This window comes from Zea mays, chromosome 1 (assembly GCF_902167145.1).
Source record: "Zea mays cultivar B73 chromosome 1, Zm-B73-REFERENCE-NAM-5.0, whole genome shotgun sequence".
Classification (NCBI taxonomy): Eukaryota; Viridiplantae; Streptophyta; class Magnoliopsida; order Poales; family Poaceae; genus Zea; species Zea mays.
In genome coordinates this window covers 185,542,410-185,558,612 of record NC_050096.1, presented here as the reverse complement: position 1 = coordinate 185,558,612, position 16,203 = coordinate 185,542,410, and the positions used below count along the sequence as shown (strand labels likewise).

Below are 16,203 nucleotides of genomic sequence, written 5' to 3'. Positions count from 1 at the left end.
ATGTTAAAGTTAGCATAGTTATTTAAACTCTTTTTTTGTAGAATAGAAGGTTTTGTATCTGTTGTGATTATTATATGTCGTTTCATGATGTGGTGGACTTTGAGATAAGAGTTCGAATAAAAAGGTACCCATCTGGTGGTAATTGAAAAGTGAACCTCAGTACCACATTGTGAGCATAGTTCCAATTCTGTTGATTTTCTAATTTTAAGTTGATTGATACATCCATTTTAACTATTTGAACTGATGAGAATTATATTGTTACCCCAGTTGGGAATTGTTGATGTTAATTTGTTCCATTTCTAACTATCACTCTGAATACATGTTAATTTTAAGAAATTTGAAACAGAAGCTGGCCCTAAATCAGAATTAGAAAAATGACAGATTGGAATCGGAATCTAGCTTGAAATTACAATTAAATGAAATGTGAACTAGAAGTTGGCCTGAACTAACAATATAAGCGGCCCACAATCCATAAGACAGGTTAGAGAGCTCAATAGTATATTCCGTAAGTAAAAGCTCATGCCACGAATGAAGCCCATGAAGAAGAAAACCATACGAAACCAGTCTTCTTCCCGAATTATCAAAACGGATGTCCACACACATTGCGAGCTAACCCAGGGTGTTAAATATTGGCAAGGAGGAACGTATACGACGATTTGTCCGCTTCGTCTACGGCGATGTCGAGAAGAGTTCGCTACGGAAGAATGAACTCTTGCCTGGCTACTTTTTGCTGGGAATTCGATGCTTGTGTCATGGTGTGGAATCTAGCTGTTCAGATTTATTGTATACTTGGTGTGCTTCCACTTAGCAGTGAGCAAGAGTGTGACATCCCTGTCGCAATAATACAAGGATATCGTACAGAACGACCGTTAACAAAGTAAATATACATAACACGTACATAAAATAAACATTCACAGTTTAAAAGAGTGCATAATTAAGTCATACTTCAAGCCAAGATTCAACAAAAAAGGTTACAAGGTTCAAATTCAAGCTACAATACAATTGTTCTTGGTTCAAAATACATAAACAATTGCACATAAGGGATAAATATGCTATATATGCACAAATATGTAGAAAATGAAGATGTACATGCAGTGCATATATGACATGAGGAGCTTGCAGGTCAATTTTCATGATTTTACCATTTATAGATTTTTATTTATGAAGATATTAATGTTAAACTATGTTGCACTTTTGGGGGTTTTATTAAATTGCTTTCCTGACCAGATCTCTGTTGAACATGAGCACTGCTGGATAGATCTCATCTCAAGCGTTCTAGCAAATTTATTTTGCATTTTTCCCATTTTTATTTTGCAAGATATGAATTTTTAATTTTTTCTCAAGTTCGACACTAATTATGTGCACGCGCCGTAGACCTCGCTGGGGCGCTCGCCGTAGCTCACTGTGCAGGGATCTAGGGTTCGGGACCACCACCAAAACGTTGCACGAGCGATGGAGAGTCATCTCCAGGGGTCACCGGCTGTCGGCAATTGCCGGAGCAGCGGTGGCAACGGTGGCGGCGGCAGGTGAGATGTTCGGTGGCCTCGCGCACCATGCATAGAAGACGAGGAGGGCTAGCTTGAGCGTCAAAAGCATCCCCTGGCCTAGGAGAACACCGATGTGGTAGAAGAAGGTGTGGAGGAGTCCGGGAGGGGTGCTCTCGTCGACGAGGTGGGCGGCGGCTCAACGAGAAAAAATTTGGTGCAACCGACTGTAAACTTGAATGTTTGTAGCCTCTCACAAAAAGGAGGATAGACCTCACCCGCAGAAGCAACAACACAATTAAAACGTTACCTGATAGACCTGCAGGTGGGGTCTATCCTCCTTTTTGTGAGAGGGGCTGCAAACATTCTGGTTTGCAGCCGGCTGCACCAAATTTTTTTTCGCTCAACGGCGGCACTACTTTCTTTGTCGTTTTTGACTTTTTGCTGCAAGGTAGAAGGAGAGGCTTAGGAGGAAGCTGGCTCGGCTTCTTGCGCACTAGTTTGGGAACAAAAGGGAGCTTGGGGCTCACCTAGGCTAGCTGGGAGGGGAGCACCGACAGCCATGGTGTTTAGAGCAGAGGATGCAGTTGCTTCTCGGCTTGTGTGCGCCGAAGGGGAAGAAGGGTGGTGTTGTGAGCCTAGGCGTGTCACAGGGAAGTGAGTAAGTGGGGGAGGGAGAGAGCTTGGCTGCTGTCGCCTACTTATGGCCGAGGATCATCGTTGAGGTGAGGAACATCATGATCTGAGCTATATCAGATGAAAGCAAAGTCGGTTCTCTCCAATGAGAACCTAGGGACTTCGTCAGCAGAAATCCATTTATGGATTGAAGACAAGTTTCTAGAAAGTCATATTTTAAAGGTTGATATATTAATGAGAAATTTTTGGGTTTCTTAAAGAGTGAGAGACAATTGCAGCTGTGCAAAAGTTATAGAATGGGAAATTGATTTCCCAATCCTGTGTGTGTGAATAACATCTAACTTGCGAGTAGTGATGTCATTCTAATGTAGGAGAAGAACAGTAATTTTGTCTTCAAGATTTTGATCTCGGTGAAAGATCACCAAGACCAAATAAAAGGGGTATTAGGAGTACTGCATAGGCATGCTTAGAAAGTCTCTAAAGTATGCATGCGAGAAAGACCTACACTTGTTCTTATAGTCAAGGGTAATGAAATTGGGAACTTTAGTGTTCCAAGAGTCGATGTGAAAAGATCAAATGAATATGGTACCATGTGCTTCAGCTGTTGGAAGCTCAATATATTACCCTGACATAGTTCACGTATCTGGGTTGTTTTGGCAATGACCAGTCCAGATATAGATCACTAGAATGGAGTAAAGTATATTGGCCTCATGCTAAGTTGGAAAGATCAAGTGCTCTCAAAAGGTTAGGAGTGCGAAGATGGAACTTGTGAAATTTATAGCGAAATCCACAATTGTCGCTAACTTTTACACTTGGAGTTTTTGTGTGGAAAAGCTCCAAAGAATGAAATAATTGTTATCGCTGTGATGAAAGACACGACATAGCATGCTGCAAGGCTGAGTGACAGGAAAAATGGTTTAGGGAAACCTATACCCGAAATAGATAATGGTTGACAACAGCAATAACCATTAAGTAATTAGCTCATATGACAACGAGTCAAGTGTGGTGCCAAACACATTGACACAAAGTTATACTTTGTTAAGGAAAAAGTCCAGAATTATGTTGGAATGCTTGGAGCATAAAAGCAACACACAAATGTTAGCCATCTGCTTATTAAAGGCTTACCGCCCATTGTGCACAGAGAACACACAATCGACATGGGTTCATGGTATAGCTTATGACTTTAGGACAATAAAGGGCTGAAGGTTAAAGAATCTGTTTCAAAACAAAGGAGTATGTAGTAGCTGTTGATTCTATCGGTGATTGACCATGACGATGCAGCCGCTCTACATGATCTCTGATGGAACGGGTACTTTGAAAAGAGTAATTTCAAACTAAAAAGTTAAAAGTATATGGTAAGATAATGTTAAGTTGATCTCTCTCGAGTAAGGCCCAACGGCCTGCTCGAACCCTTGATTGTGTCCTTTTGAGGACGCTAAGGCTATCCGCACTCATGGAACCCTAAATTTCTACTCTAAAAGGAATATTTCATCCTGGTCGGCGAGATTCTCTACTCTATCCTATAATACTCCGCGTTCATATTCACCCTAAATATCTACTTTATACCAACTATCACATATTCTATTATTTATTTTTCACCTCTCTCCTATCCATACCCAGCTGCCAGCCAACGAGGAGAGGAGAGAGATTATAAAGGTTGGTGCTTACAGTCACCAGCTTTGCGAGTGCGCTAGATTTAGGGTCGCAGAGTTGGAGAGAGACAATAGAGTAACGTATAGGGTGATCCACTGCAGCCCTCCACTTCACTGTAAAATTTTAGCGCAGCCTTTCCAGCTCTCCACTGCGGGCAGCCTAACGGACTCCTGGTCGGTGGGCCCCTATCGCACAACCCAATAAAGAGAAGGTGGGGACCACGATGCGGCGATCCGAGGGCGATTTCGTGCGCTCCTCCCCTTACCGGCGAGCTCGTCGGTCTGGCCCCGCTCTGGTGACCGCTGCGGCCATCGAAGATGCGGTGGATTGCGGCTCCTCATCTGTGAGCGGGACGGGTGTGTGGAAGAGGGCTCCCGCCGGCGAGAAGGTCCCCTCCCTTCTCAATTTGGCACCGCTTAGGGGTCAAGTTCTGGGTTGTGGCGATGAAGCGGTGGCGGCGACGCGGCAGCAGACATGGTGGTTCCGGCCCTCCATCCGCCTTGACGGCGCGTGCTCCGGTGCCAGCGAGGGGCCAGTAAAGCTTGGTTTGAGCGATTTGGGAGCAACCATCCTCAACCTCGACGACGACGCATCTGACCTCGGTGGCAGCGATGTCTACTGGTACAGTCTCTTCCCCTTCTCTGGCGCTTGCTGGTTTGTAGAGGAGACTCGACCCCGGTGGCGGCAACTGACGGCGACGACGGAGGTGGCGGCGGTTGTTGAGGATTGGAGATTCATCCTGAAGGGTCTTGTAGTTCTTAGTTTATCTAGGGTTGGTAGGTTTCGTCCTAGCGGGTCTAGGGTTAGGTTTCTGGCTGGCTTGGTGCTGGTTCGGCCGGATCTAGGGTTTGCCGGGGGATGCCAGTCCTCAGCGGCTTGCTTTTCCTGGCGTCATCGGCGAGGCTGAGGTGGCGATGGTGCAGAGGAATAACATCTTCCGACCTCTTCCTCGCCCCTGTGACGTTCTGCTCTGGCATCAACGGAGAGGTTGCGGAGATCCTCTTAGGAGTCTTCGGCTGGCGGCTCATCGTCTTGACAGGAGTCTTCTGGCCATTTGCTCGACGATTGTGCGACATTTGCGATGTAGTGGTAGTGGTTTGTGTTGGAAGGTATGTGGATCTAGCGTTCCCTTTTGTCGTTTACAGGCGATGTGCTCAGATCCAAGACTAAGACAGAGTGGGGTGCGTCCCCAGCCGTTGTGTTCCATTGGTTGTTTCAAGGCCTTGGCGCCATGGTGCTTGTCTTGGTATGCGGTGGCCAACTATCTTTGGATGGCAGTTCAGGAGGATGCAGAGCCCCATAGGGTCCTCTGTGTCAGTTTGGTGTCACCTCCTTGTTGTATGCATCGGTTGTACATCTAGATGTACGTTTTTCCTTACAATCTAGATGTAAAAAAACACAGATCAGGAGTAAAATGGTTTTTTTACCTGTCACTCATATTTGACGGAAGGACAGGGAAGGAAAAAAACAAAAACAGGTCTGATAGGGAACTTCAGATTCTGGAGGTCAATGAAGAAAGCGACGTTTCTTTTGAGGGCAGAATTTTCTTGAATTGGAATCGGGGAACCAATACCGTGGAATCAACATACACCTAAAATAGGTGTAAAAACATCATTTTTTTCTATTGTTCAATCGATTGAAAGCATTGTAACATTCAGTCAATTCCTTTATCGACTCCGCAACGTCTAATGGGTTTAGTCCAAACCCGGTTTTGACCATCAAGACTGTGTAACTGTTAACAGATCTGTGGTTGTGTGTTAATGGGTTTTAACAGTTTTGGTTTGATTTATATGATTTTGTAGTTTAAAAATCTGTAGAATTATGTGCTTTTGTATAATATACGTTAAAAAATTATCTCATGTATTTTCTATGGAAAAAATATTTTTGATATTTATTGGTACTCATTATAAGACTTTAACGGGTCTGTTTCATCAGTTAGGTTGTCTCCAACGGATGGCCTATTCGGCCACCCATACTCAAAATCGGTACTCAAATCTGAAAAACATCCTCCAACAGGGTCTGTTTAGTTCGTGGCTAGCTGTACCACACTTTGCCTAAGTTTAGTCATCCAAATTGAAAAACTAACTTTAAACAAAAAAGTTAGACAAAGTGTGACAAGTTAGACAGGAAACCAAACATACCCGAAAAAAGTTAGAAAACTGATGCTAAGAGCATCTCCGAGAGACTCCTAAATTTGGGTCTAAAAAACAAAATACGAGCTGATTTAAATTATTTAGGACCTACAAATTCGTTGCACTCCCAACAGTAACTCCTATAATCACGTTATTTGGTTAATTCTAGTCTTTCTGTCGTTTTTGGCGGCAACGTCCTCTCATTTTCCGCTGGGCAGCAGTCGGCTCTTCCTGATTATTTGCCAAGCTTGATGTCCGACAAAATAAAGAATTAAATGATAAGTATACATCAGCATCTTGGCATTTGCTCCTCCTTATTATTTGTCAAGCTTGTTGTCTGACAAAATAAAGGATTAAATGTCAAATATATGTGCTCATCAGCATCTTGGCATTTGCTCTCATGTGACAAGCCAACTTCAGTAATAGCAGCATATAGAATAAGCCTTCACTTATCTTGCCCTCTTGTAAAACATGTTCCAAAGAAATCCTTCTTTTCTACTGACGAAGAAAGAGTGATACACGAAACGTCCATGCTGCACAGAGTGGTGGGTGGGAACCGGAAGGAAGGCGCTTCGTCGGGGAGCGCTGGATGTGGAGTAGGCGACATATCTCCACTAGTGACTATAAATATAACATGATCGGCCTCCTTGAGAGGTACGAAGCTTCCATAATTCTTTCATGATAATCAGAGCCACTTCTTCCATATAAATCTAGTTTCGTTAGAATTGTTTGATGGCGGGCTTCTCTACTTCGTCGACGATGCTGCCGGCGCTTGGACCTCTGGTTTCAGAGAAACTTACGAGGGATAACTTCCTCTTATGGAGAGCCCAATTCATGCCTGTTCTCAGGGGTGCACAATTGATGCGCTATCTGGATGAGAAGACAGAGATTCCGCCAGAAAAGATCACGATCTTGGGAGACGACAAGAAACTGGCGACTGTCCCCAGCCCAGAATACTCGGTATGGGTGGCACAGGACCAGCAAGTGCTGGCCTATCTTCTGAACTCGCTTACGAATGAAACTCTCGGACATGTTGCTACCGTAGACACCTCGACTGAAGCATGGAAGGCTCTTAGTGAGTCGTTTGCTGCGCAATCCAAGGCCAAAGTTGCAAACTTGAGATATGCGCTGACAAACACAAAGAAAGTGTCACACCCGGGTTTTGGGGCACCAAGACCCGGGCGCGAACATAATCACTAGGTGTGCTGGGACCAAGTCTCACACATATGATGAATCATGGCACAGGATCGAATGTCACATCTTTACTATATAATAAGAGTTCTATACAAAATAAATAAATAATTACATTATAAGGAGACAACGGTCCAACAACCCAAAGTTGACTGGGAGACGACGACCTAGACCTCTCACGAACTCGTCACAACATCCTCCAAGCACCTCATCCTGCGGTACCTGTTCTTGACCTGTGGGGGGGTGTGAGACAGCAAGAGTGAGCTCACATACGTTCATCGCTCAACAAGTTGTGGGGAATAATGTGAATGAACTCGCCAAAGGTGGGAGCTCACGTGAAGTGTAAGGCTTACCAAAGAGGATGGTTGAAGCTGAGCATTGCTTTTAAAGTTGGTCAAAATTTTATTAGCAATTACTAAGTATAAGTAAATACCAAACCCAATTAAGTAGTAGAACAAAAATAACAACATCACCTGCGATGCAATGCATATGACAAATTGAATTTAGTTCCATAAATTAATCATGTGAGGGTCCGAGCTGCTCATGACCGTGAGCACGACTAGTATACCAGTTTTACACTCTGCAGAGGTTGCGCATCTTTACCCACAAGTCATGTTACCCATCTGCCAAGGGATCGCGACTTCCCATACACCTCTACCGAGGAGGCGAGGCAGGGTAACACTACGAGGCCTTTACAAAGTTTCACTAGCTTCAGAAAACCCGCTACAGTTTATAGGAAGCTCCAATGCAGGGATCCCCCGCATGATCGCCATCGCAGCAAAATCATCCCAAGGACATCCCTACACTGACCGCTCCCCTACTGCCCTTGCCCCTTTCGGGTAAGGTAGTCTTCCACTAGCTTTCCTAATTAATCAGCCAAGGGCGTCCCATTAAACCCTTGTGGTAGCACTGTTTTCCCGGGTGGTCGCTCCATGTTCCAATTAACATAATGATCTTTCATGAACAGTAATAATAAACAGATAATAAAGTATGATCATGAATAATGTATCTCCATACCCAAAACCACATATAGCACTAGCAAGTACTACCCAAAAAGATCAGTGGTAAACAAGGTATAAAGATAGACAAACTAGGGTAACCTATTGGGTCCCATCAAAATTAACCTATGCAGATCATTATGATTAATCAGAACATGGCTGGGTAAAAAGAAGTGATCAAGGGCACAACTTGCCTGGGACTTGAGATTCCAGGTACCAACTTGCTCTTCAGGTGACACGTAACCTCACGCTAGTCGTAGCAATACAAATAAACATGGTATTAGCAAGATTAACATCACACCAAACATAAGAATAAGAATAAACTGCGTAATAATACTCTACGTGTCGCTACGAGATCGTGGGAACAAGAATTACTAAATTCGGAGCTACGTTTACCGAGTTATGATTTTCCGAAGATCCACGTGGTTAAGTATATAATAGACTAAGTGCAACATTTTAACCTATATCTCACGACAAAACAAAGTTAATAGATGATAATAAATATTATTGTGAGACTAACGCAACTAGAACGGATCAAAACGGAGTTACAGATATTGAGTTATGAATTTCTGAAATTATTTAGCACATGGTATAGATTAATTCAGATGAATAATAGTAATTCATGTTTCATGGCTAAACAGAGATACTAGATGTTAAAACATATTAAAACAAAATTATTGCAACTCGAATGGATCAATTTGGAGCTAAAATAAATTTTCTATGAATTATATAAGTTCTAGAATTATTTTTATACTCAAAATCGATTTCTAAATCTCTTTTCCTGTTTTTCTTTAATTCCTGGACTGCGCGCCAAATATCAAAGAGTACAGGGGCATAACTATAAAAATCCCCGAGACACAGAGTTATACTGTGACAGACTGCGGGTTGTTTTTGAATACGCCAAGGGGCTCTTCAGCAAATGTTACACCGCGAAGGGGTACGCTCTAATTTGGACCGTCAGATCAATTCCAATGGTCAGGATTAGATCTATCTCTTTATAAACCAGCATTTGACCAGAGCCCTTGGATCCCGAGATCAACGGTCCCGATCACACACAGGCAAAGGGGCATGGCTGCGCTAATCTGGGCCGCCCGTTAGGATCTAACGGCCACAAGCGTTCTTTAATTCCCCCCACCCGAATCGCACTGAGGCGAGCATACCACAGCGGCGCACAAGGACAACACAGCGGCGCGCCATGGTCGGAGCTGGTCATCCCCGCGCACAAGCGCCCAGGCTTCGATTCCCTAGCGCTAATTCGAAGAAGGGTTAAAAGCGAACACAACGGGGGTCTTCTTACCGCGCATGGTGGTGGCTGCAGTCCTGCCCACGGCTTGAGGCGGGTCCACGGCGGGGCTAAGCGACGGCGAGCAATTGTCGATCCTCCGGTCACCCACGTGTTTGGCGGAATCACCGAACCCACTCGGGAATCACAGGCGAACACCCCCAAACATGCAGTGGGTGCCCAACAAGCGCGGAGGTGAGGGACGACGGTGGTGGATCCGGAGGAGTTCATGGCGGCGGTGGCGGCTGAGACTAAAGTGCCCGGCGCCCAGAAACTAGGGATGGAGAAAGAGCGGCACAAATTTATAGCTAGGGGGTTCGCATCCTACGTGCCACGGAACCGGCCCCAACGGCCGAGCAGAGACCCAGACCCACGGTGTGCGTGGCGACGAACTCGCGTTCTGTTGAAAGAAGCCGGAGAGGGAAGAAGATGGATCCTGACGTCCGGACCCCACGCGGCAGCTAGAGTACTGGGCACACAACATAGTGAGTGGATGACAATGTGGGGCCCTATGATCAGCGACCGGACTTCCATCACGCGCGCGCGGGTGTAGCCGAGCAACGGGCCCCACATGTTGGCGATAGCTAGAAACATCAGTGGGCGCGGTTGTAGGCCAGGAATGGAAGGGAATTGGGTCGTGGCGGAGGGAATCGGCCCAGTTGGAGGTTTTTTTCTTTTGTTTTTCTTTTACTATTTTCTATTTCAATTCATGGATTTTAAACTAGATTCAAAACCAGTTCAAACTTTGACTCAGTTTTAAATATGCACTTTAAAACCACAGTATGAAATGTAAGTTTAGTTTATTTTATTTATTATACTATTTAAACAAATGATTTTAAATATGAAATTCATACACACTAAAATAGAAAATAGGTATTTTAAGAATTAAAATCTCTAGTTTATAAAATCCTTTTGAGAATAATTATAAATATTCATTTCAACCAAGGGTAATAAATTCATATAAAGATTATTTTATTTAAATCTTTATTAGGAACATGTTTATTTTAGGTGATGTTGCTTCCAATGTAACAAAATTCTTATTGGAAGTCATTCTAATATCAAAATCCTTGGAGAACTTTTACTAAACTTTCACATTAAGATTTTTGGGTGTTACAGAAAGGTTCAATGACAATGTCACAATACTTTAGCAAGATGAATAAGTTAGCTGATGAACTTGCCTCGGCTAGAAAAGTACTTGAAGATGAAGAGATTGTGTCCTATATTCTCAATGCACTAGACTCGACATATACTCCATTGGTGTCATCTGTCATGTCGAGGATGGATGCAATCTCTATAAATGACCTATATTCCCAAGCACTTGGATATGAACATCGCCAGGATATGTTGCGTAGAGATGAAGATGGCTTTTTTGTCACCCAATGCCGCTATGCGCGGGCGTGGCCGTGACAGAAGTGGTTCCTGTGGAGGTTGAAATTCTGGACGTGGACAGAACCAAGGCAATGGTCATCGTGGTGGTTTTGGAAGGTCAGGACAAAGCAACTCCAGCAACAACAAAACAATCTACCAGATTTGCGGCAGATCGAATCACACCGCGTTGGACTGTTGGTACCGATATGATGAAGATGATCCAAAGGGTGAAGATAAATTTGCTGGTGCTATTGCTCCCTCCTACAGCGTGGACACTAATTGGTACACGGATACTGGTGCCACAGATCACATCACAGGAGAAGTTGACAGTTCGTGACAAATATCAGGGGCAAGATCAAATCCAGGCGGCTAACGGAAAAGGTATGCAAATTAGCCATATTGGCAGTACTTTGATTCGTTCCCCTATTCGTCCACTCAAACTCAATAATGTTCTCTATGTTCCTAGCTCTAAGTTAAATATCTGCTCGGTTCACAAAATATCTAGAGATAATAATGTGTTTTTTGAATACCATCCATGGTATTTCTTCATCAAGGACCGAGCAACGAGGAACACAATTCTTGAAGGAAAAAGCGAGGGAGGTCTTTATCCTATCAAGTCTTCGAACGAAGTTAGATTCAAGTATTCTCCGCCATCAAGCCCTCAGTGGATGCATGACATAGTCGTCTTGGTCATCCTTCCTATGTCATAATAGATCATGTCATCAAAAATAATAGTCTACCCCTTTCTAATAAGTCTCATAGTGGAGTAGTTTGTGATTCGCGTCAGAAGGCCAAGAGCCATCAACTTCCTTACCCAAAGTCAAATAGTGAATCTTCTCATCCTCTTGAGTTAGTTTACTCTGATGTATGGGGGCCTGCTCCCGAATCCATTGGATGTAATAAATATTGTGTGAGTTTTATAGATGATTTTAGTAAGTATACTGGATTTTCATGCTAAAAAACAAACCTGATGTCTTTCAAGTCTTTCGTAATTTCCAAAACCTTATTGAGAGATAATTCGATCAAAAGATTCTTACAATGCAAACTAATTGGGGTGGTGAGTATGAGAAATTAAACTCCTTTTTTCAAAAAATTGGGATTACCCACCATGTCTCTTGTCCACATGCCCATAAACAAAACAATTCCGCTAAAAGAAAACATCGCCATATCATTGAAGTTGGCCTTGCTCTTCTTGCAAACGCTTCCATGCCTTTAAAGTTTTGGGACGAGGCTTTCATAACCGCTATGCATCTCATCAACCTTCTCCCATCTCGAGTAATCAAATGAAAACTCCTACTGAACTCCTCCTTGGGCACAAACATGTCTACTCTCACTTAAGAATCTTTGGTTCAGCTTGCTGGCCAAATCTTCATCCATACAACACTCACAAGTTAGCTTTCTGCTCTACTAAATGTGTGTTCATTGGCTATAGTCCCTTGCATAAAGGGTTCAAGTGTCTAGAACCAAAAATAGGAAGAGTCTATATTTCTCGGGATGTTGTGTTTGATGAGCAAAATTTTCCCTTCTCTAAACTTCATGAAAATGCAGGGGCTAGGCTTAGAAAAGAAATTCTCCTCCTACCACATCACCTTCAATCAAACTCTCATTCCATAGGGGATGAATCGAGTAATGCTCAATTGGTTAATGCTACTGATTCTATGTTAAGCTACGATGATGTGCAATAATCTAGAAGTAATAATGGTGTTGAAGAATTTTTTTTGAAGTGAAGTTACTATAGGGAAGGCCTACAGTATTTTATTATTTCATTATTTCTAAGTCAAAGAGTGTAGATTATAGGAAAAGAAAAAAGGATTACGGTACAATGTTCTGCATCCAATTACTAATTTTCTCCTTCATAGCAGGCTTAACTCGATGGCACACCAAACTCATTTCTTTTTTAAACATTTCCTTGCACTCATTGGTTGTGGGTGGAGTTGAAAGGGAATTAGGCTTACACATAGTTCCTAAATAATTTTGGTGGTTGAATTGCCCAACACAAATAAATTGGACTAACTAGTTTGCTCTAGTGTATAAGTTATACAGGAGAAAAAGGTTCACACTCAGCCAATAAAAAGATCAAGTTTTGGATTCAACAAAGGAGCAAAGAGGCAACCGAAGGCACCTCTGGTCTGGCGCACCGGACTGTCCGGTGTGCCACCGGACAGTGTCCGGTGCACCACCGGACATGTCCGATGCACCAGAGGACTCCAACTCGAACTCGCCACCTTCGGGAATTTCCAGAGGCACTCACGCTATAATTCACCGGACTGTCCGGTGTACACCGGACAGTGTCCGGTGCGCCAAGGGGGAGCGGCCTCAGGAACTCGCCAGCTTCGGGAATCTCCAACGGATAGTCCGCTATAATTCACCGGACATGTCCGGTGTGCACCGGACTGTCCGGTGCAACTCCGGAGCAACGGCTATTCGGCGCCAACGGCTACCTGTGGCGCAATTAATGCACGCTGCGCGCGCACAGAAGTCAGGCGCGCCCATACTGGCGCACCGGACAAAGAACAGTGCATGTCCGGTGTGCACCGGACATCCAGGCGGGCCCACAAGTCAGAAGCTTCAACGGTCAGAATCCAACGGCAGTGATGACGTGGCGGGGGCACCGGACATGTCCGGTGCGCCATCGAACAGACAGCCTCCCAACGACCACTTTTGGTGGTTGGGGCTATAAATACCCCAACCACCCCACCATTCATTGCATCCAAGTTTTCCACTTCTCAACCACTTACAAGAGCTAGGCATTCAATTCTAGACACACCAAAGAGATCAAATCCTCTCCAACTCCACAAAAGGTTTTAGTGATTAGCGAGAGAGATTTGCCGTGTTCTTTTGAGCTCTTGCGCTTGGATTGCTTCTTTTCTTTCTCACTTGTTCTTGAGATCAACACTCAATTGTAATCAAGGCAAGAGGCACCAATTGTGTGGTGGCCCTTGCGGGGAAGTTTTGTTCCCGGCTTTGATTTGAGAAGAGAAGCTCACTCGGTCCGAGGGACCGTTTGAGAGAGGGAAGGGTTGAAAGAGACCCGGCCTTTGTGGCCTCCTCAACGGGGAGTAGGTTTGCAAGAACCGAACCTCGGTAAAACAAATCCGCGTGTCACACTCTTCATTTGTTTGCAATTTGTTTTACACCCTCTCTCGCGGACTCGGTTCTTATTTCTAACGTTAACCCTGCTTGTAGTTGTGTTTATATTTGTAAATTTCAGTTTTGCCCTATTCACCCCCCCCTCTAGGCGACTATCAATTGGTATCAGAGCCCGGTACTTCATTAGAGCCTAACCGCTCGAAGTGATGTCGGGAGATCACGCCAAGAAGGAGATGGAGACCAGCGAAAAGCCCACTACAAGCCACGGGAGCACTTCATCGGAAGAGTCCCGCACCAAGAGGAGGGAGAAGAAGAAGAGCTCCTCCAACAAAGGGAAGGAGAAGAAATCTTCTTCTCACCATAAAGAGAAGAAGGAAAAATCTTCTTCCCACAAGCCGCATCGGAGTGGGGACAAGCAAAAGAGGATGAGGAAAGTGGTCTACTACGAGACCGACACTTCATCAACATCGACCTCCGGCTCCGATGCGCCCTCCATAACTTCTAAACGCCAAGAGCGTAAGAAGTTTAGTAAGATCCCCCTACACTATCCGCGCATTTCTAAACATGCACCTTTACTTTCCGTCCCATTAGGCAAACCACCAACTTTTGATGGTGAAGATTATGCTAGGTGGAGTGATTTAATGCGATTTCATCTAACCTCACTCCACAAAAGTATATGGGATGTTGTTGAGTTTGGTGCACAGGTACCATCCATAGGGGATAAAGACTATGATGAGGATGAAGTGGCCCAAATCGAGCACTTCAACTCTCAAGCAACGACGATACTCCTCGCCTCTTTAAGTAGAGAGGAGTATAACAAAGTGCAAGGGTTGAAGAGCGCCAAGGAGGTTTGGGATGTGCTCAAAACCGCGCACGAGGGAGATGAGCTTACAAAGATCACCAAGCGGGAAACGATCGAGGGGGAGCTCGGTCGGTTCCGGCTTCGCAAAGGGGAAGAGCCACAACACATGTACAACCGGCTCAAGACCTTGGTGAACCAAGTGCGCAACCTCGGGAGCAAGAAGTGGGACGACCACGAAATGGTTAATGTTATTCTAAGATCTCTCATTTTCCTTAACCCCACTCAAGTTCAATTAATTCGTGGTAATCCTAGATATACTAAAATGACCCCCGAGGAAGTTATCGGGAATTTTGTAAGTTTTGAGTGCATGATCGAAGGCTCGAGGAAGATCAACGAGCTTGATGATCCCTCCACATCCGAAGCTCAACCCGTCGCATTCAAGGCGACGGAAGAAAAGAAGGAGGAGTCTACACCAAGTGGACAACCAATAGACGCCTCTAAGCTCGACAATGAGGAAATGGCGCTCGTCATCAAGAGCTTCCGCCAAATCCTCAAGCAAAGGAGAGGGAAAGACTACAAGTCCCGCTCCAAGAAGGTTTGCTACAAGTGTGGTAAGCCCGGTCACTTTATTGCCAAATGTCCATTATCAAGTGATAGTGACAGGGGTGACGACAAGAAGGGGAGAAGAAAGGAGAAGAAGAGGTACTACAAGAAGAAGGGCGGCGATGCCCATGTTTGTCGGGAGTGGGACTCCGACGAAAGTTCAAGCGACTCCTCCGACGACGAGGACGCCGCCAACATCGCCGTCACCAAGGGACTTCTCTTCCCCAACGTCGGCCACAAGTGCCTCATGGAAAAGGACGGCAAAAAGAAGGTTAAATCTAAATCCTCCACTAAATATGAATCCTCTAGTGATGATAATGCGAGTGATGAGGAAGATAATTTGCGTACCCTCTTTGCCAACCTCAACATGCAACAAAAAGAAAAACTAAATGAATTGATTAGTGCCATCCATGAAAAGGATGATCTCTTGGACACCCAAGAGGACTTCCTTATTAAGGAAAATAAAAAGCATGTTAAGGTTAAAAATGCTTATGCTCTAGAAATTGAGAAATGCGAAAAATTATCTAGTGAGCTAAGCACTTGCCATGAGACAATAGACAACCTTAGAAATGAAAATGCTAATTTGTTAGCTAAGGTTGATTCTCATGTTTGTGATGCTTCAATTCCCAATCTTAGAAATGATAATGATGATTTGCTTGCTAAGATTAAGGAATTGAATGATTCTCTTGCTAGCCTTAGAGTAGAAAATGAAAATTTAATTGCTAAGGCTAAAGATTTTGATGTTTGCAATGCTACTATTTCCAACCTTAGAACCAAGAACGATATGTTGCAAGCTAAGGTTGTAGAATCAAAATCTTGCAAACCCTCTACATCTACTATTGAGCATGTATCTATTTGTACTAGATGTAGAGATGTTGATATTAATGCTATTCATGATCACATGACTTTAATTAAACAACAAAATGATCATATAGCAATATTAGATGCAAAAATTGCCGAGCAT

At 44.0% G+C, this 16,203-nt stretch overlaps 1 long non-coding RNA gene across 1 annotated transcript; it reads left to right on the top strand.

The window, feature by feature from the left end:
- Positions 1-3,923: 3,923 nt before the first annotated feature.
- Positions 3,924-5,312, top strand: LOC100193525 (uncharacterized). The gene has a single exon (NR_147943.1). It is a non-coding gene; the product is annotated as an uncharacterized lncRNA (long non-coding RNA).
- The last annotated feature ends 10,891 nt before the right edge of the window (positions 5,313-16,203 follow it).